The sequence below is a fragment of the Chelonia mydas genome, unplaced genomic scaffold (assembly GCF_015237465.2).
Source record: "Chelonia mydas isolate rCheMyd1 unplaced genomic scaffold, rCheMyd1.pri.v2 scaffold_65_arrow_ctg1, whole genome shotgun sequence".
In the NCBI taxonomy this organism is placed as follows: Eukaryota; Metazoa; Chordata; order Testudines; family Cheloniidae; genus Chelonia; species Chelonia mydas.
Genome location: NW_025111274.1, coordinates 70,206 through 89,795, shown reverse-complemented (window position 1 = coordinate 89,795; position 19,590 = coordinate 70,206). Strand labels below are relative to the sequence as shown.

Here is a 19,590-nt window from a genome sequence, read left to right as displayed (position 1 = left end):
TGGAAGTTGGTTCCCTGCGGCTAAATAATGAAAGAGCTCGGGCCGGGGGATTGGATCACCGGGGTTTCCTAATTCCGACCTCTCGGGTGGGTTCCTGCTCCACTGGACAGTGTCATCCAAAGAACATTGTTAGAAATCAATCATGAAAAGATGCGGAACGACAGCAAGCCAGGGGGGTTCAGGACAGGGAGACCAATTCAGGCAATCAGAACAGCAGATAGGACACATTTGGAGCTCCTATGAGGCTCCAAGCAGACATGTTATAGAGACGGAAACTGGCCAGGAATTCTTGGAAACTGGGTTAACACTTATCAAAGTATCCATTTGCGTTATGCTGAGGGGATTTGGGGGGAGGGTGTAAACTATTTCCCTGAATCAAGATTCCACTGGCAACTCAGTCCCCCATGTCAGCGAGAGAAGAGCTGCGGTCCCTGGGCAATGGGCCCCCCGGGGCCTTTAACACCACAGTCCTGGGGAGGGGGTGCTGAGAGGGACCATCCAGGGAGGAACACAAGTCCTTCGACCATCCACCACACCCTCTTTTGGAACGGCTGCTGATGGCTCCCCCCATCTGTGGGAACTGTTATCCCCTCTGCCACCCTCTATCTGGGGGTTTTGATTTGAGCACTACCTGAATTGGCCACGCAGTGTCCCCATTGCTTCGTGAGAAAATGCTTTCTGCATTACTCCAAGTGGCCACACGGTGTCACTGTTGGTCCAGGAGGGAAATTATTTGTGCATTACCCTGAGTGGCCACCGAGTGTCACTGTTCCTGTAGGAGGGAAATGATTTGTGCATTACCCTGAGTGGCCACCGAGTGTCACTGTTGCTCCGTGAGGGAAATGGTTTGTGCATGACGTGAATTGGCCACACACATCACTGTTGCTCGGGGGGGGGGGGGGGGAGGGGGGGAATTGTTTGTGTGTTACGCCTGAGTGGCCACGTTGCGTCACTCTTCCTCCATGAGGGGAATGCTTTGTGCATTACCCTGTGTGGCCACCCAAGACAACACACACATCACACACAAAACATCACACACACAAAACATGACAGACAACACTGACACACACACACACAACACGACACCGACACACAGAGAGAGGACACGTCACAGATACAGAAATACGTCTCTCACACACACACAACACAGGACACCGACACACACAAACAAAATAAATGACTCCAGGTGGTGAGTGTGTGAGTGTGACGTGTTGTGGGCCGTGTTGTGTTGATTGTGTGTGCGTGTGTGTGACATGTGGGTCGTGTGTGTGATGTTTTGTGTGTGATTCTTTCTGTGTCGTGTTGTGTGTGTGTTTGTATCGTGTGTATTTTTGTGTGTCGTGTTGTGTCCCGTTTTGTGTCATCGTGTGTGTGTGACGTGTGTGCGTCCGTGCCTTCGACGTATTGTGCGTGTCTGTGTGGGAAGTGCAAAGTGGGATGGGTCAACTTGCCACCCCCTTCCCCAACACTTTAGCCCCCTGTCGTAAACATGACCCTACCCCCTCCCTAGGGTGCTACTGACACTAAAACGACCTAAAAGACCCCCGACTTACCACTATTGGCTGGCACCCCATTGCCACCCGCACTTCTCTGCTGCTGCTGGCCAAACCCTCCCCCCAAATCTCAACCCCACCCCCTACCCGGAACCCAACTGGAACCCTGACCCCATAACCTGCCCCCCAACTCAAAACCCCTGAGCCAAAACTGGAGCCCAACCCTCACCCCAACCCCAACCTCCAGCTCTGAACCCAGCCCCTCGAAGCCCGACACCACTTTAAGCCAGAGCCCAGTTCCCCATTCCCACCCTGGGCAACAACAGTGCAAACCACACCCTCCTGCCCCCCGCCCAGGAATCCTGCTGCTTACCACCCCTTCTTTGGAAATGAACCTTTTCTCCATTTGCATCCCACACACCTTCATTCTCCTTTGAGGGGTTATTTAGTGACAGGGGTCTACACAAGGCAACTCTTTGCTATTCCAGCGTAACAGGACACAGAGACGTGAAAACAGTGCAAACAACATTCTACGAGTTTTCAGGAGGTTTAAACACCCAATACAGTTGCACATTGAACAATCGCTTTGATCTCTACTAACACACACATCCGTTGGCCTGAACACACTCTGACACAAGCTGCTCTTTCAGCGTCACACCTCTAAGATGCCAGAACTACTCCTCGTTTTGTTTTTGTTTTTTGCTGATACAGACTAACACGGCTCCCATTCTGAACTAAATGATTGCATCCCTCCCCAAAATAGATCGAGAAGCACAAAGAACACCCTGGAGACCAGGCCTTTAAATGTTAGGAAACATCAGAGTTAAGGTGACGTGTACACACTTCGCGCAGTGCTGTTGTGCATGTGTGTTATGATACAGACTCACAAGTGTGGCCTTGGGGTCAATTCCCTGCCCCCCACAGCATCAATTTCCTCCAGGCTACCAAGGGAAGTGGTGCTTCCTCCATCCCTTGATGAGATGCCTTTCTCGAGTCTGTTTTGGTCCAAAACTCGCTACTGCGCCATGCAGGAGGCCTGTGATGTGTAGGGGGGCCAGATGAGATGATCTAACAGTCTCTTCTGGCCTTCAAGTCTCCAAATCTCTGCAAAACCGAGTGCGGCACATTGAGCATCCTCTGATGGTTCCACGTGTGGCCTGCGTGAACCCTTGCACGACCACTGAGTGTGTGGGGGTGACCCAGGGGGAGCAGCTCAAACACGCACAGGAGCCGGCTCGGGGCAGGACATGAGCCCTGCAGGGCAGGGGTGGGGGTGGCAGTGACATCCCAAGGGCCTTTTGCAGCACTCAGCTGATTGGTGAAAGGAGGTTGGGAGGCGGTGACCTCACAGAGCGTCCACGACAACGGCCAGGGAGGACAGGCTGCAGGGCAGGGGGATCTCAGAGACCCCCGGGGCTTTGCTGCAGGGAGTCTCCTTCTTGAGGTGTCTCCTTGAGGACTGAGAGAGAATTCAGGGTCTCGTATGTGAGCGCGAGGTGGAGCCTCTCTGGAGTTTTCTCCTTTCCCACTGCTCATTGAGCGAGAAGACAGACGTCCCCGTGGAGAAGGTAAGAGCCCCAGAGAGGTTTGGTACCGAGGCAGCCTGATCCGCCCGGTGCTGGCCAAATTCTCGGCACGGAAAACAAGAGGTTAAGGTTGGACAATTTTCCCCCAGCTAGGCCTTTGTCCCTTCGAGTCTTTGGGGTTTGACTTTTTTGGTTTCCCTTTTCCTGCTTCCCTCCCTCCACTGGCGAGGAGGGGGCTGCTCTGTCGCCCTCATGGTGGGAGGCCTCCCAAAGAGATGGGACAGGAAGCGTGCTCTGAGAGTGATCCTCACCGGTGACCTGAGCCATCCCTGGGCCATCCGGGGAACCCTCAGCCCACCGCCAGAGTCTCCACGCTGACTGGATGAGCAGGGGGTCTCGTGGCAGGGAGGAGATTCAGGACTTTGTTGTTCTCTTTTAAGGCCCAGCAAATAAGCCAGAACCAATCATCTGCTTGGTGAATTGATTGTCTCTGAGCCGTACCTGGTTCTCGCTGGTGTTTTCGTGCTTCCAAAACACTTGCTGAAGAATCAGTGTGAATGGTTGTTGGTCTGTAGCTCATTGCTGGTCCCTTTATTCTGATCATTCAGTGTGTGAAACTCCAGACTCATGGTTCATTTGAAAGTCAGGACACCCGGGTCCTGTTCCCAACTCTATCCCGACAGGTTGTGTGATGGAAGACAAGGCCCTTCACCTTTCTCAGCCTTTGTTTCTCCCTCTGTCAGTTGGGGAGAACAATCCTCTCACACCTGCCTCCCGGTTGGGGGAGGCTGGGGAGCTGTGGGGACCTGTTTGAGAGCGTCACTCGTAGCAGTGTATCGTAGGAGGTGTCCTGTCGGGTTGAGTCATTCCAGAGGATGATGTCGTGCAGCAGAACCCCGTTTTCCCAACCTGGCGTGACAGCTTTCCATGTGAACCGAACCAACCGTGCACACAGGTCCAGAAGCCGGCGATTTCTCCTTTGGCCGCTAGATGGCGCTGCAGGCTCCCACTTCCCCCTTCTCCTGGTCAGCGCAATGGGGGTTAGTCTCCCCAAAAAGAACGCCCGTCTCGCTTTGAACGTTCCTTGATGTGCACCCTGTGGACTGTCGGGATACGTGTCCAAAAGTTGCAGGGCTTGTTTCATGGTCTCCACAACAGCAATCTTTCTTCCTTTTTAGACGTGACGACCTTTTTGGTCAAGATCCTTGATTATTCAGGGACTTATCCCGGAAGACCCAAAGTATTTGGGACATAAGACTTGTCTGGAAGGGCGCACAGGGCGAAAGTGTTTTTGGCCATAGCAGGTGCCTTGTCGCAAGGATGACGTCCATCCCCCTTCCAAACGTGTTTTGAGTAGTTTTGTGTGTGTGACGTGTTGTGTGTTGTGTTGTGCGTGTTGTATGTGTGTGTGGTGAAGTGTTTGTGGTGTCATGTGACGTGGTGTGTGTGACGTGGTATGTGGGGGCGTGTGCGTGTGACATATTGTGTGTCATGTTGTGTGTGTTTGTATCTGCCTGTGTGACGTGTTGTGTGTTTTGTGTGTGACGTATTGTGTTTCATATTGTGTGTCGCATTGTGTGTGTGCTTGTGCGACATGCGACGTGTTGTGTGTGATGTGCGAGGTGCAACGCGCAACGTGCGATGTGTTGTCTGTGCGACATGCGACGTGCAACGTGCTGTGTGTGCATGCGACATGCAACGTGTTGTGTGTCCAACATTCAACGTGTTGTGTGTGTGACATGCGACGCCGACGTGTTGTGTGTGTAGGTATGACGTGCAACGTGCGATGTGCCACGTGTGAAGTGTTTGTGCGGCTTGCGGCGTGCGATGTGTTGTGTGTGTCCATGCAACGTGCGACATGTGATGTGTTGTATGTGTAACGTGTTGTATGTCATGTTGTGTGTGTTATGTGTTGTGTTTGTCATGTTGTGTGTGTTCTGTGTTGTGTTATGTGTGTGAGAGAGACACGTTTCTGTGTATGTGTGACATGTTGTTTGTGTGTCGTTTTGTGCGTGTGATGTGTTTCTGTGTGTGTGTCGTGCGACTTGCGTGCCTGTGTGCATGCGATGTGTTGTGTATATCCATGCAACGTGCGACATGTTGTGTGGGACATTCGATGTGTTTCTGTGTGTGTCGTGTTGTGTGTGTGTGTCGTGGTTTGTGTCGTGTGCTGTTTGTCATGTTATGTTTGTGTGTGAGACGGGTTGTGTGTCGTTTTTTGTGTGTGTGTGAGACGTTTGTGTGTGTGTGTGTCATGTTGTGTGTGTGTGAGACGTGTTTTGTGTCGTGTGTCATCTAGAGTTGTGTAGATTGTGTGTGTGGTGTTGTGTTTGTAGTGTCAAATGACGTGGTGTGTGTGTGTGTGTGTGTGTGTGTGATGTGTTTCGTGTAGTGTTCTGTGTGCGTGACATGTTCTGTGTCGTATGTGTTTGTGTCCGTCTGTGTGACGTGTTGTGTGTCATGTTGTGTGTGGTTTTGTGTGTATGATGTGTTGTGTGTCGTGTTTGTGTGTGACGTGTTGTGTGTTGTGTTGTGTGTGTGTGTGTGTGAGACGGGTTGTGTGTCTTGTGTTTTTGTGCATGAGACATTTGTGTGTGTGTGACGTGTGTGTGACGTGTTGTGTGTCGCGTTATGTCTGTGTTTGTGTGTGACATGTTTTTGTGTGTGTGTCGTTTGCTGTGCAACATGTGACATGCATACATGAGTGTGTGCGACATGTTGTGTGTATCCGTGCAACATGCAACGTGCAACAGGTGTGGAACGTGCAATGTGTTTCTGTGTGTTTTGTGTTGTGTGTGTTTGTGTGTGAGTCGTTTTGTGTGTCGTTGTTGTGTGTGTGTGTGTGTGTGTGTGTGGTGTGTTGTGTGTGACGTGTTATGTGTCGTGTTGTGTGTCGTCTAGAGTGTTGTGTGGATTGTGTGTGTGGTATTGTGTTTGTGCTGACATATGACGTGTGTGTGTGTGTGAGACGTGTTTTGTGTAGTGTTTTGTGTGTGTGATGTTGTGTGTCATGTTTGTGTCTGTCTGTGTGATGTGTTATGTGTCATGTTGTGTGCCGTGTTGAGTGTGTGTGCGGTGTTGTGTTTTTGGTGTTATGTGATGTGTTGTGCGTGACGTGGTGTGTGTCATGTGTGTGTTTTTGTCCGTCTGTGTGACGTGTTGTGTGTGTGACATGTTGTGTGTAGTGTTTTGTGTCTGTGTGACGTGGTGTATGTCGTGTTGTGTGTGTATGTGAGACGTGTTTGTGAGTGTGACGTGCGACGTGCTGTGTGTGTGTGCGACGCGCAACGTGTTGTGTGTGTCCGTGCTATGTGCAATGTGCATCATGCGACATGCGACGTGTGATGTTTTGTGTGTGTGATGTGCAACACGTGACATTGTGTGTGTTACTTGCAACATGTTGTGTGTGCGTGCTACACGCGACGTGTTGTGCATGTGACATACAACGTGCTGTGTGTGTGCGTGTGACACGCGTGGGACATTTGTGTGATGTGCGACATGCTGTGAGTGACATGTGACGTGCAATGTGTTGTGTGTGCCACGTTCAATGTTTTGTGTGTATGAGTGCTACGTGCAACGTGTTGTGTGTGTGTGTGTGATGTGCGATGTCTTGTGTGTGCATGTCCGACGTCTGACGAGCGGCGTGCAGCGTGCGGCGTGCGATGTGTTGTTTTTGTGCGTGCGACACACACCACATCACACACAACACGTCTCATGACACACAACACATCACACACACAACACACCAGTCACCACACAGACACACACACAACATGACACACAACAAGTCACACAACACTCTAGATGACACACACAACATGACACACAACACTACACACACAACACACCACACACACACACACACAACACGAAAAACTACACATCACATACACACTGAACACAACAGTCTGGACGACAGACAGCACACACACAACACATCACACACACACAAAGACGTCTCACACACACGTGTTGTGCGTCGTGCTGTGTGTGTGAGATGTGCGATGCGCAATGTACTGTGTGTGTGACTTGCTGTGTGAGCGTGCAACGTGCTGTGCGTGCGACATGCATGCACGTGTGTGTGCGACGTGTGATGTGTTGTGTGTGCTAGGTTCGACGTTTTGTGTGTATGAAGTGCAGCATGCGACATGTTGTATGTGTGACATGTGACGTGTTTTGTGTGCACGTGCGACTTGCGATGTGTTGTGTCTGACGGGTGACTTTTGTGTGTGTGACGTGTGATGTGTTCTGTGTGCGGCATGCGGGGTGCGGCATGCGACGTGAGACGTGTTGTCTCTGTGCGTGCGACACACACCACACAGACACACACACACAACACAACACACAACACATCCCACACACACTGAATACAACACTCTAGACAGACAACACATGCACAACATATCACACGCACACAAACACGTCTCACACACACAAGTGTTGTGTGTCGTGCTGTGTGTGTGACGTGTTGTGTGTGTGAGATACGTGAAACGCGACGTACTGTGTGTTTGAATTGTGATGTGCGATGTGCTGTGTGGACGTGCGACATGTGACATGCGACGAATGACATGCTGTGTGTGATGCACGGGGCTTTGTGTGTGTGATGTGCGACGTGTGACGTGTTGTGTGTGTGACATGCAACGTGTTACGTGAGATGTGTTGTGTGCGTGAGTGCAACGTGTGACATGTGACATGCTGTGTGTGCGTGCGAATTGCGATGTGCGGTGTACGACATGCGTCATGCGTCGTGTTGTGTGTGACGTGCGACCTTTGTGTGTGAGGTGCGACATGCGACATGTTCTGTGAGTGTGTCTGTGTGGTGTGTTGTGTGATCTGTTGTGTGTCGTGTTGTGTGTGTGTTGTGTGCCATTTTGTGTATCCTGTTAAGTGTGTGTGTGGTGTTGTGTGTGTGGTGTCATGTGACGTGTTTTGTGTGATGTGGTGTGTGTAGTGTTTTGTGTCTGTGAGATGGTTGTGTGTCGTGTTTTGTGTGTGTGTGAGAGACGTGTTTGTGTGTGTGACGTGCAACGTGCTGTGAGCGAGCGACGTGCGAGGAGTTGTGGGTGCGACATTCGACGTTTTGTGTGTGACATGCGACGTGCTGTGTGCATACAACATGCAAGGAGTTGTGGGTGCGACATTCGACGTTTTGTGTGTGTGACGTGCGACGTGTTGTGTGTCCGGGCCCGTCCCCTCAGTTGCAGTCTCAAGTCTTCAGTGGCATGGGCCCCGGGTTTGAGTTTGGTTTTTGCCCCCTCAGCCCGTGTGCTTGGGAAGCCCCAGTCCAGGCATGTCTGGGGCGGGGGCGGGGCATTGCTCAATCTCCCGGCACAGTGCAGCAATTCCCTTGCTGCGGCCTCAGGCAGGTGAATCATTGAATGGGAGCTTCCTTGCTGGGCAATGGCTATTGATGGGTTGTATCACACCCCACCCGGGGGTTGCTGACCTCCCTTGCTGGTACCTCTGGGGAAGCTAATTTGGGGCTGATTCCACAACTTACAGCATGTTTCAGTGAACACCGAACAATTCTTGTCATTTCATAGGCATTGAGGAGACACAGATCTAGACAGAGAGAAGCGTGACTTTTGGCAGCTCCTCACCTTTCCCCTGATCCCTTGCATGGCCTGGTTTACGTGTAATATCACAATTCAATCCAAGATGAGGAATATGGGGGTTACAGGGCACCTAGAGGAGGAGGATTTGATGTTTGCATTTTGCATAATGAAAGATAAGGGATAATCATGTATTAAATGGATTGATGTATGGTAGGATGTGACTTATATTCTGCCCGCCACCCTTTCTGAGAGCAGGAAGGAACGGCCTCGTGGGCCATTGGTAAAGAGGCATCAGCCAGATTCTGATGTCTGAAGCTGATTTCAGGCAGGAATAGACCAGAACAGTCCTGGTCACCTTTCGTTTTAGGATAAGGTTTCATTATGGTATTTGCTCTAAGGTCTTGTTTCTTATCTGCATTGCAAATTAAGTTGTGTTTCTTGTCTGCGTTGGAAACTAAGTTGCCTAAGGTTCTTTTGTAATCCCTTTAGTAACCATATCATCCTTTCTAAAATGTTATCCTGTCTGAAAGTCTCCGTCAAATTGTTTGGTGTGAGTGAAAAATGTGTGCATAGTTCAAAATAAAGGTGGAAAGCCATCACAAATGTCCAGATGGTCAAGAAGACGTGAGAGACTTGGAAACAGCAGGAGACTATCAGAAAACATCCATTGTATCCGACGCTAAACATGTTAGCAGCATTGATGACCTCAGAGGTGAGGCAGGCACCCTGAATGCAAGACAAAGAAGAGCTAAGGATGGGAAGCCAACAAAACCACCAAATGATAACAGCCGAAAACCCGGAGATTAACCCCATTTAAGGACTAACGATTACAGAATGACATTGCAAAATCCATAGACAAAAGTAGGAATTTACAAGTCTAAAGCTGGGGTGTTTTGCCATCAGACTCTGGGTTCAGTCCTGCAAAGCCTCGGAGCATGGGATCACGATCGACGGAGCCCAGCTCCTCGCTTGTGTTCAGTCTAACTGGCCATTAGATTGACAAGAGCTACAGCAAACTGGTAACTGTAAAACCATCTGCAGGACGTGTCTGTGTGTGTGTGTGTGTGTGTGTGTGTGTGTGTGTGGTTAAATGCGTATGCTAAGAGTTGTATTTTCAAGAAATGCGGCGTATTGTCTTTTCCCCTGAAAAGATCCCGGGTGCTTCTTATCAGCATAAGATGCTCCCCCAAGATATAGAGCGTCACAAACACATCCCATGACTCTGCCCCCAACAACTGGAACTAGGACATGAATGTGGAAGAAACAAGAATTGTTTTAATGGTTTATTTACAGTAACTGGAAAGCAGGTGTTGCCGGCACCCAGTGCCAGAGGCGAACAACAGCAGGGGTTCGCTGCCCGGTGTGTGTCACCCAATAAACACAATGGGGTGGAGAAGCAGAAAAGTTTATTTGGAGCTCCAAAGAAGGTACAGGGAGAACAGAATCTCAAATCCTGCACACTGAGCAGGCAGAGTCACATACCTTTATACTCCTTATCTCTATTACATTACCCATCAGCCAAGTAAAACTGCTTTGCCTTATACGGGTTACAACAATACTTTTTCCGGCAACCTTTAACGAGCATTTTAGCAATTCAAAACAACAGCACAGCCTGCTTAGCCTTGCGATTAATGAGGCAAATAAGCGGTTATGGCCTTGTAGCTGATTCCTGCCGTTATCCTTACGTGGCACCAGCAAAACCTACACAAAACAGCTCTATCTGCAGCTGCAGCATTATGTTTGGAGTGCAAGGGCTTTCTCAGGCCAGCCAGGACTGAATTCTGTGAAGGGGGGTTGAGCAAAGAGACTTCCTCGACACTCATGGCCTTCCAGCCCCTCGACTTACCTAGTGGCCATGCCCTGGGACCCCAACAATTCCCTCCTTTGAGAATACTCATTCCTATACCTGAGTTTTCTCACCTTTATCTGCTCACTAACAGGCTACGCATAAAATTAAGATCCCCAAGGCTGCGCAAAACAAGTGTCTTTACACAGGACCACATACAGCACAGCAGGAATAACACTATTAATACAGGAAAAAGAAGTTTAAACAACAGACTAAACAACCCACTTAGCCACGGGGAAAGGCCTCAGCCAGAAAATAAAGAGCCTAGCCAGTCCTCCCCGGTTTGCTGATGAATGTCTCCTGCCAGTTGCTGCAGGCGTTGTAAATCAGCCTCTACGGAAGGTCCTGCATCTGTTATGTTAAAGCAACACATGCCTGCAAACTCCCGGCATACGTGACCATGGCGTAGAAGCAAATAATCCACTGCCAGTCTGTTCTGTAGCATCCCCTGACGTACCTCCCCTAACTCATGTGAGAGGTGGGCTAGGATAGGGGAGGTTGAATTGATAGCTTTCGCCACCGTGCATGCAAGGTGCTCTACTGCATGATAATTATGCACCACTTCCCCAGGGATGCCAACTAAGGAAAAGGCCAGAGCCACCGCTTCAGCCTCTGAGAATAAGACTACCTCTGACTTACAGGTGGAATCGAGGGGAATGGCATCCCTTTTATGTCGGGCAGGCAGCTGCGGGGGATATGGAAAAATCAGGGGGGGCCACGCGGCCGAGAGAGCAGGGGCCTCCAGAACTATTGGCCGGGACATAGGCATATGCACATCTCCCACATATGAGGAACCACCCCATCTGTAGTTTCATGTGCCCATAAGCAAAGGAGATTTCCACACTGTCATTACTTTTAAGTTCTCCATTGGTGAGGTTTTCCCCAACGTGGGTAGCATTTACAAACCTCAGACAAGAGGGGGCAAGGGTTATATTGGCCAGCCAAAAGGAACACATAGAGGCATCTAGTCTATACTGGGCAGGTCCGAGGGCATACAAATCAGTATAAACAAATGTTTTGGTTATGTCTTTTTAAACAATAATTTGAGTCCAAGATTGTCGGAGGGTGACGTGGTGATGAGCTGGACGGTCCACTGTTCCGCCGGTGGAGGAGTAGACACCACCTTCAGGCGAGAGTAATGGATCCAGTTTTTGTGTCCCTTGACCTTTGCCGCCGTGGGGGAAACCAGCAGGACGGTGTGGGGTTCCTTCCACATCTCTTGGAGAGGCTCGTCCTTCCAGGTACGAACAAGCACCGAAGCACCTGGCTGCAAGGAGTGGACAGGGGTATCCAATGGAAGAGGCTGGAAGTCTTTGGTATACCTGTGGAGAAAAGAGAGAACAGCAGACAGAGAGCACATGTACTGAGACAAAAAAAACACACCCCATTTCCCACTCCCCTGCCAGAACCGGTGTCCCATTCATAGGCCATGCCCTTCCAAACATAATTTCAGAGGGACTAAGCCCTAATCTACCCTTCGGGAGAGCGCGGACATGGAGCAGGACGAGGGGCAAAGCATCAGGCCATCGCAGTGAGGCTTTTTGAGAGATGCCGGTTAAGGGTCTGATTGGTACGCTCCACTACCCCACTGGCTTGCGGTCTCCAGGGTGTATGGAGTTTCCAGGGGATCTGTAAGGCATGTGAGATGCTTTGGATGATTTTTGACGTGAAGTGTGTCCCGCTGTCAGATTCCATCCACAGGGGGAGTCCAAAGCGAGGAATGATCTCCTTAACAAACTTGAGGGCCACTGTTCTGGGAGTGCAATTACGGCATGGGAAGGCTTCTGGCCATCCGCTGAACCGATCCACTATGACAAGGAGATATTTGAACCCTTGGGTCTGGGGAAACTCAGTAAAGTCTATTTGCCACACTCGTCCGGGGCCCAGAGTGGGTTCTAGGGCAACTGGTGGCACAGGATGTCCCGGTCGGGGGTTATTCTTTTGGCAGACTAAGCAGTCCGCTTGTACCTGGGCAGCCAGGGGTCGGAGTCCGGAAGTGATAAAGTATTTTCCCATTAGTTGGATAAGTGCTTCCCTGCCAGCATGAGTGGTTTCATGTAGTTTCTGCAGCACCGGCCGGATCAGGCCCTTTGGTAGGAGGACCTTCCCTTCTGGGCAATGGAGCCATCCCTCCTTTTCCCGGAGACCAAGTTTGTCAGTTAGCTGTCTCTCCTCCCCAGAGTACTGAGGGGTTGGAAGCTCCTCTACTGATGGGATAAGGGCATGCATATGGGCGTTCTCAGTCTGAGGGGATGGCAGGGTGGCAGCATGCTTAGCCTCTCTATCTGCCCGGGCGTTACCTCCGGCCACATCTTGATCTTCCCTTTGATGGGCTTTACAGTGTACCACCGCCACTTCCAAGGGAAGTTGTACGGCTTCTAGGAGCCGGAGGATTTGGGGCCCGTACTCGACTGGGGAGCCTTGGGCTGTCAGCATTCCCCTTTGCTTCCATAGGCCAGCATGAGCATGCAGCACCCCAAAAGCATACCTTGAATCAGTAAAAATGTTGACCCGCTTTCCTTTTGACAGTTCAAGTGCACGGGTCAGGGCTATTAGCTCGGCCAGCTGGGCAGAGGTCCCAGCAGGCAAACCTTCAGCTTCCACGGTGTCATGGAGGGTCACAACAGCATAACCCGCCCTCCTTTGCCCATCTATTACAGTACTGCTACCATCAGTGTACCACTCATCATCTGCATTTGGGAGGGGCACATCCTTTAAATCCGGACGGCTGGAGTACTGGGCATCTATGATCTCTAAACAGTCATGTTTCTGTTCCTCTGTTTCTGGTAAGAGAGTGGCTGGGTTAAGGGAGGGGCAAGGCTGTAAGGTGACTTCAGAGTTCTCTAACAGCTTAGCCTGGTACCGAGCAATCCGAGCCTGGGTGAGCCAAAGCCCTCCCTTTGCATCCAATAAGGCTCGGACCATATGGGGAGTATAGATTTGCATAACCCCTCCCAATGTTAGCTTCTCGGCTTCCTCAAGCACTAGGGCAGTAGCTGCGACTGCCCGTAAACGTGCCGGCCAACCCTTTGCAACCTGATCCAGTTGCTTAGAAAAATAAGCCATGGGACGTCTCCATGCTCCTAACAGCTGTGTGAGCACTCCTAGGGCCACCCCCTTTCGTTCATGTACATACAACTGAAACGGCTTAGAGAGATCCGGCAGGCCCAGAGCCAGGGCTTCCATCAACTTCCTTTTCAAGATTTTCAATGCCCTGTCAGCCTCTGGGGTCCAATAGAAGGGGTCATGATCTGCTCCTTTTACACAGTCATACAGGGGTTTAGCCCACAGTCCAAACTCTGGGATCCATATCCTGCAAAAGCCTGCCATACCCAGAAATGCCCTGAGCCGCTTACGAGTACTTGGGGTAGGAAGTTGACAGATAGCTTCCTTTCTTTTGCTTGAAAGCTCACGCTCCCCTTGCCGTATGTGAAACCCGAGGTACCGTACCTCTGGGAGGGCGATTTGAGCCTTACTCCGTGCTACCCGATATCGCCGGAGTCCAATAAAATTCAGGAGGCTCACGGTGGCTTTAAGGCAGGGGGTTTGGCCCACAGTGGCAATTAACAAATCATCTACATACTGCAGAAGGAGGGCCTCCTCATTATCCCACTCCTCTAGGTCCCTGGCCAGAGCCTGGCCAAAGAGGGTGGGGGAGTTTTTAAATCCCTGGGCCAACACTCTCCAGCAAAGTTGCTTTTTAACCCTATTTCGGTCCTCCCACTCGAAGGAGAAGATCTCCTGTGACGGGGTGGCAACTGGGATGGTAAAGAAAGCATCTTTCAGATCGAGGCCTGAAAAATGGGTATACTGTCCCCCTATAGAAGCCAATAAGGTATACGGGTTAGGGACAAGAGGGTGCAGAGTCTTAACCCGTTCATTGACTGCCCTTAGGTCCTGTACCAGCCGATACGTGCCATCAGGCTTCTGTACGGATAGAATGGGAGTGTTCCAGGCTGACTGACATTCCCGGAGAATACCATACATTAGGAATCGATCTACAGTTTCCTGTAAACCTTCTCTGGCTTCCCTCTTGATTGGATACTGTTTTACTTGCACTGGGCCTTTCCCTGGTATGAGCTGAATAGTAATGGGGGTCTGGTGGGTGGCCTTTCCTGGGATCCCTGATGCCCACACGAGGGGGGTACACCTGGTCTTCCATTCTGGGGCTTGCATAGTGAGGGCTCAACTGCAAGGGTCATGATCCATGCATTCTCAGGGGGTAAGGTAAGGGTTATTTCATCCTCAGTAAAATGCAGGGTGGCACGTAGGCGGCAGAGCAGGTCCCGTCCCAGCAGAGGTGTTGGGCACTCAGGGAGGTATACCAGCTTGTGGGATATAGTTCTGTTTCCCAAAGCGCATTCCACTGGGGCATACACTGGGCACTTGGTGTCTTTGCCTGTGGCTCCCACCATGGTAAGGGAATCTGCTACTGGCAACGGAAGGGGTCGATTTACGGCAGTTCGGGCCGCTCCAGAGTCCACTAAAAAATCTATTTCTGAGCTTCCCACCCGCATCTTTACTAGGGGTTCCGGGGGTAGGGTGGTCCGTCTTCCCTGACACCCCTATTCCTGCTCCGCCATCGCCATCATAGAGGCACCCCCCTTTTCTTTCCTCTTTGGGCACTCATTCTTCCAGTGTCCCTCTTGTCGACACAAGGCACACTGGTTGCGACCCAGTTGTCTCTCCTGCGAGCCCGGACGTCCTCGTCCACGGCCCCTTCCTCCCCGGCCACTTCCCTTAGTGCCGGCCTGTACCGCTGTTACCATCAGTCTCACTTGCTTTCTCTCCTTCTCTGTATCTCTCAGATTATAAGCTTGGTTTGCAGTCTCTAAGATTTGAGCCATGGTCATGCCCACTAATTCCTCCTTTTTTTGTAACTTTCTCTTAATATCAGGGGCTGCTCTGCTCATAAAAATTCCCTTAATAATTGACTCAGTTGCCTGATCTTCGGTGTCTGCATTAGTGTTCTGTCGAATTGTGTCCTGAATACGCTATAGAAAGGCCCCTGGGCTTTCTTTTAAATCCTGCATTAGTTCATATGGCTTTGCCCAATTATTATGTCGGACAGCCGAGTGACGGAGTCCATTCAAAAGCAACTCCTTATTGGAGGTAAGGCGGGTCATATCCCCAGGATTATTTGGATCCCACTTGGGGTCTGCTCGGGGGACTTGTGCATCCGGGTCAGGGACATTAATATGATCCCGGTCGTACCGTTTCTGTGCCTCCTCCCTTGCCTTGGACACAACCTGTTGTCTTTCAAACTCAGACAATAGGGTTCACAGGAGAATGTTACAATCATCCCAGTCCGGCTTGTGGCTGCTAAGACACCCCTCAAAAACTGAAATAAACCTGCTTGGGTTGGTGGAAAACTCTCCTGCCTGTGCTCTGAAAGCAGCCAAATCCACAGGGTTAAAGGGCACATGAGTATAAACCTGCATAGTCGTGGCCGGACGCCTGTCCGATCCAGACCGGGCGACTTTAGTTTCGGTGATTAAGGGGTATAGGCCAACCATTGGGGACTTACAAGGTGTGGGTGTAGGGGCCGAAGGGGACACCAGCTCTGCCATTACAGTGGGGGTGGGGGTCTGGGGACTAACATTAGCTGCTACCGAACCAGTCGGAGTCAGATTACAGTGCTGTAAAATATCTGGTCGAGTACATAAAGCCAAAAACAAATGTGCATACATATGTTCATTCCACTTCCTTGTTCTCTGACAGAACAGGAGTAACTGGAGGATCGCGTTGTAATTAATTGACCCTCCTGGTGGCCACCACTCCTGGTCCTCAAATCCTGCACACAGAGCAGGAAGTTACACAGGCTTTTATCCATCCTTTCTTCAGCATACTTATCCAATAGCAAGCTGCCCTACGTATCCATCTAGCCAGCCAATCCAGTTCCCAGCTAGTTCCCTTGTTTTTTGTATCATTTGTTAACCTCTACATAAAGCTGCTTCCTTCAGCATTGTTCTTCCATATCTGCCCTGTTTGGCCTTGTTTAGTTTCAGGCTGTCTGACTCTGCAACATATTGTTGCAGATCCTCAGCATAACTGCTGCGAGTGCCTCCAGGCGGGGGGGCCAAGGACACTTGGGCCTAGTGCGAGGGGGCTTCATCGACACTCGTGCTCTTCCATCCCCTCGAGTTACCTAGTGGCCATGCCCAGTGTCCCCAACACCAACACTCTGCCCCAGCCCGGAGCCCCCTCCTTCACCGAGCCCCCTCCCAGAGCCTGCAGCCCTCACTCCCTCACTCCCCGACACTCTGCCCCACACGTGCAGGCTGCTAGGCAGCAGCTTTGGTAACAGCACGTCAGTCTCTAGGTGTCTCTGTGGTGCAAGGGGTCAGCGCGTTCGGCTGTTAACCGAAAGGATGGTGGGTCGAGCCCACCCCGGGAGGACGATAAGCCTGGGCTACTTCCTTGCTCCTCAAGACCTGCTGGGAGCCTCAAAGGCCCTTTTTTGCCACCTCAAAACCATCCCTCTTGGCCTCAGTGGTTTTAGCTGGTGGCCCTCAGAGTGCACTGGATGCGACCCAGAATCCCATCTCCCAGCAGCCATGCCATGGGCTCAGGCTTAATCCTCAAGGCCAAGTGCAAAACCTTCAGCTGGGAACATTTCACTCCCTTCCCACCCAAGCAGCAAGGGAGAAACGGACGAGATGCGCCAGCTAGAAGACGCCTCCCTCCCACTTCCCTGTTGGCTGAGCAAAGCTCTTGGCCTGCCTCATGCCTCGTCAGGGAAGCGCGGCCATGCTGCCGCAGCCTGAGTCCCGGCCGCAGCCTGGCCTGCCCCGGCTGACGGAGTGCAGAGCCACGCGAGTCAATGGCAGGTCGAGTCTGAAGCCTTGGCTCTTTCCCTAGACAGCCACAAAGAGCTGCCCAGCGCTGCCCAGCATCCCGAGAGCCTCCCCCGTGTTCCCCTGCAGCAGCCGCCTGCCAGTGCGGGTGGGAGAAGGGGACGAGGAAGCATGGCTGTCTCAGGCCGGGACAGGAGCCCTCACCACATGCAGGCCTCTTGCCTTCAGCCCAGGCAGCCAGAGGTGCTGGGGAGCTCCCTGGCAGGCCCCCGCCTCAGCCACCTCTGGCCTCATGGCCTAGGCTCTTGGCGTTCTGCTGGTCGCTGCCTCGCGTGAAGACCCAGAGCAAAAAGAAACAAGTGCATCCCTAGCAGAGGATGGTTTCGATCCACCGACCTCTGGGTTATGGGCCCAGCACGCTGCCGCTGCGCCACTCTGCTGGGTCTGCACCCACAGCCCCCAGCATCTGGATTTAGGGGCAGATTAACCTTTTGTGGGCCCTGGTGCCAAACATATTTGTGGGCCCCTATGTCGTCATTGTGGGCTCCGAGCATGGGCCTGGTGTGGCAGGGCCATTGGTGCCCTAGTGTCCCCGGTACTGAATCTCAGAGACATTTTTCATGTTGATCACACACCTCTACATGACTATCTGCATTGCCATACACAGCTCCCTCAGCCCCCAGTTCTTCTCATTCAGCTCTACCCATGTGGGTTTACCAGGGTCCACAGTGAGCAGAACTTTCAGAGAGATCAGGGAAGCTCCCCACAGATTTATCTCCTTCCTCATTCAGACCTTCTATAGCCACGTCTCCAGTGCCACCCCATGTCACCAGTCACTGTGTGTGGTCCCACTCTCAGCTCAAAGATCCAAAGCCAGCAGATACCTGGTCAGTTCTGACAAATCCCCTCCCCAGCACCCATCCTGCCATTGGAGCAAGCCCCTTGCAAACACCATTTCCCCAAAGTGAGGACTTACCCCTTGGGAATCTGAAGACACCAGCCTTTCTCCCTCTGCTCCCATCTACAGGCTAGTCTACTGCCTGGTCCCCACCACCTCTGCCCATGCTTGTTTCCTTTCTACTTTGGACATGCTCCCCAGCCAGCTGGGACTATTCTCCCACTGCAAGCCTCACCTGCTTCCTCTTTCCCTGCTCCCCTTGACATTCCTTTCCTATGGGTGACCTCTGTTCCTTGAGGTTAATTCCAGTTTCTTTATCCGCTCCTAGCTTAATGGCCCCCAGTAGTCACAGAGCCACCTGCAGCTTCTCTGACTATAGCCATGGGGCCAATTGCCAGAGGCCAGCCTGAGATAGCCGCAGCTACTAGTCAAGGGAGGGGTGGCAATTCCAAGGCTGAGCATGCTTGAACCTAGCAACGGCGGCACTAGGGCCTCTAAATCCTCAGCACTGGCCCTAGGCAGCTGCAGACTCTGCAGTTAAGGGCTTCCCTCCTCTAGGCCATGGCTTTAAGTAGCTGAGATGCCCATCACCTGCAGCAGAGGCCACCAATTCCCACGCACCCCTCAGCTGGCATGTAGTCATGCAGAAAGTGCAGCCTGGATGATTTAGGAGGCTGGGGTACCAGGAAGTTCCCATCCCTGATCAGCAGCTCTGCAACAAGCTCACATGGCCCCCCTCCACTGTGGGACCAGGACCACTTCTGCAGCACTGCGAGAGGGGAGGAAGCGAGTGTTATGGGCCCCGTCTGAGCTTGGGCCTCGCACAATGGAGCCATTGGTGCCATGGTGAATCCGGTCCTGTCCGGACTAGCGCCTTGCAAGCTCTAGCGTGGGCAGCAGGTCTGCCGGCTGCACAGCCTGGGTGACAGCAGACAGGTCTCTAGGTGTCTCTGTGGCGCAAGGGGTCAGCGCGTTCGGCTGTTAACCGAGAGGATGGTGGTTCGAGCCCACCCAGGGACGCTAGTAACCTCGTGCTATTTCCTTGCTCCTCAAGATGTGCTGGGAGCCTCAAAGGCCCCTTTTTGCCACCTCAAAGCCATCCCTCTTGGCCTCAGGGGGTTCAGCTGGTTGCCCGAAGAGTGCGCTGGGTGCGAATCAGAAACCCATCTCCCAGCAGCCACGCCGGGCACTCAGGCTTAATCCTCAAGGTCGAGGGCTAAACCTTCAGCCAGGAATGTTTGGTCCCTTCCTGCCTCCACCAAGCAGCAAGGGAGAAAGGGACGAGACGTGCCAGCTCGAAGACGCCTCCCTCCCACTTCCCTGTTGGCTGCGCAAAGCTCTTGGCGTGTCTCATGCCTTGTCAGGGAAGCGCGGCCATGCTGAGTCCCGGCCACAGCCTGGCCCGCCCCGGCTGATGGAGTGCAGAGCCCCGCGAGTCAACGGCAGGTCGAGTCAGGGCCGCATAACCCGCCCTT

The 19,590-nt window shown here is 52.0% G+C and overlaps 2 non-coding genes across 2 annotated transcripts; one reads left to right on the top strand and one right to left on the bottom strand.

Annotated features, from left to right (window-relative positions):
* Positions 1–17,585: 17,585 nt before the first annotated feature.
* TRNAM-CAU lies at positions 17,586–17,657 on the bottom strand. Its single transcript has one exon. It is a non-coding gene; the product is annotated as a tRNA-Met (tRNA).
* Positions 17,658–19,061: 1,404 nt separating this feature from the next.
* Positions 19,062–19,135, top strand: TRNAN-GUU. The gene has a single exon. It is a non-coding gene; the product is annotated as a tRNA-Asn (tRNA).
* The last annotated feature ends 455 nt before the right edge of the window (positions 19,136–19,590 follow it).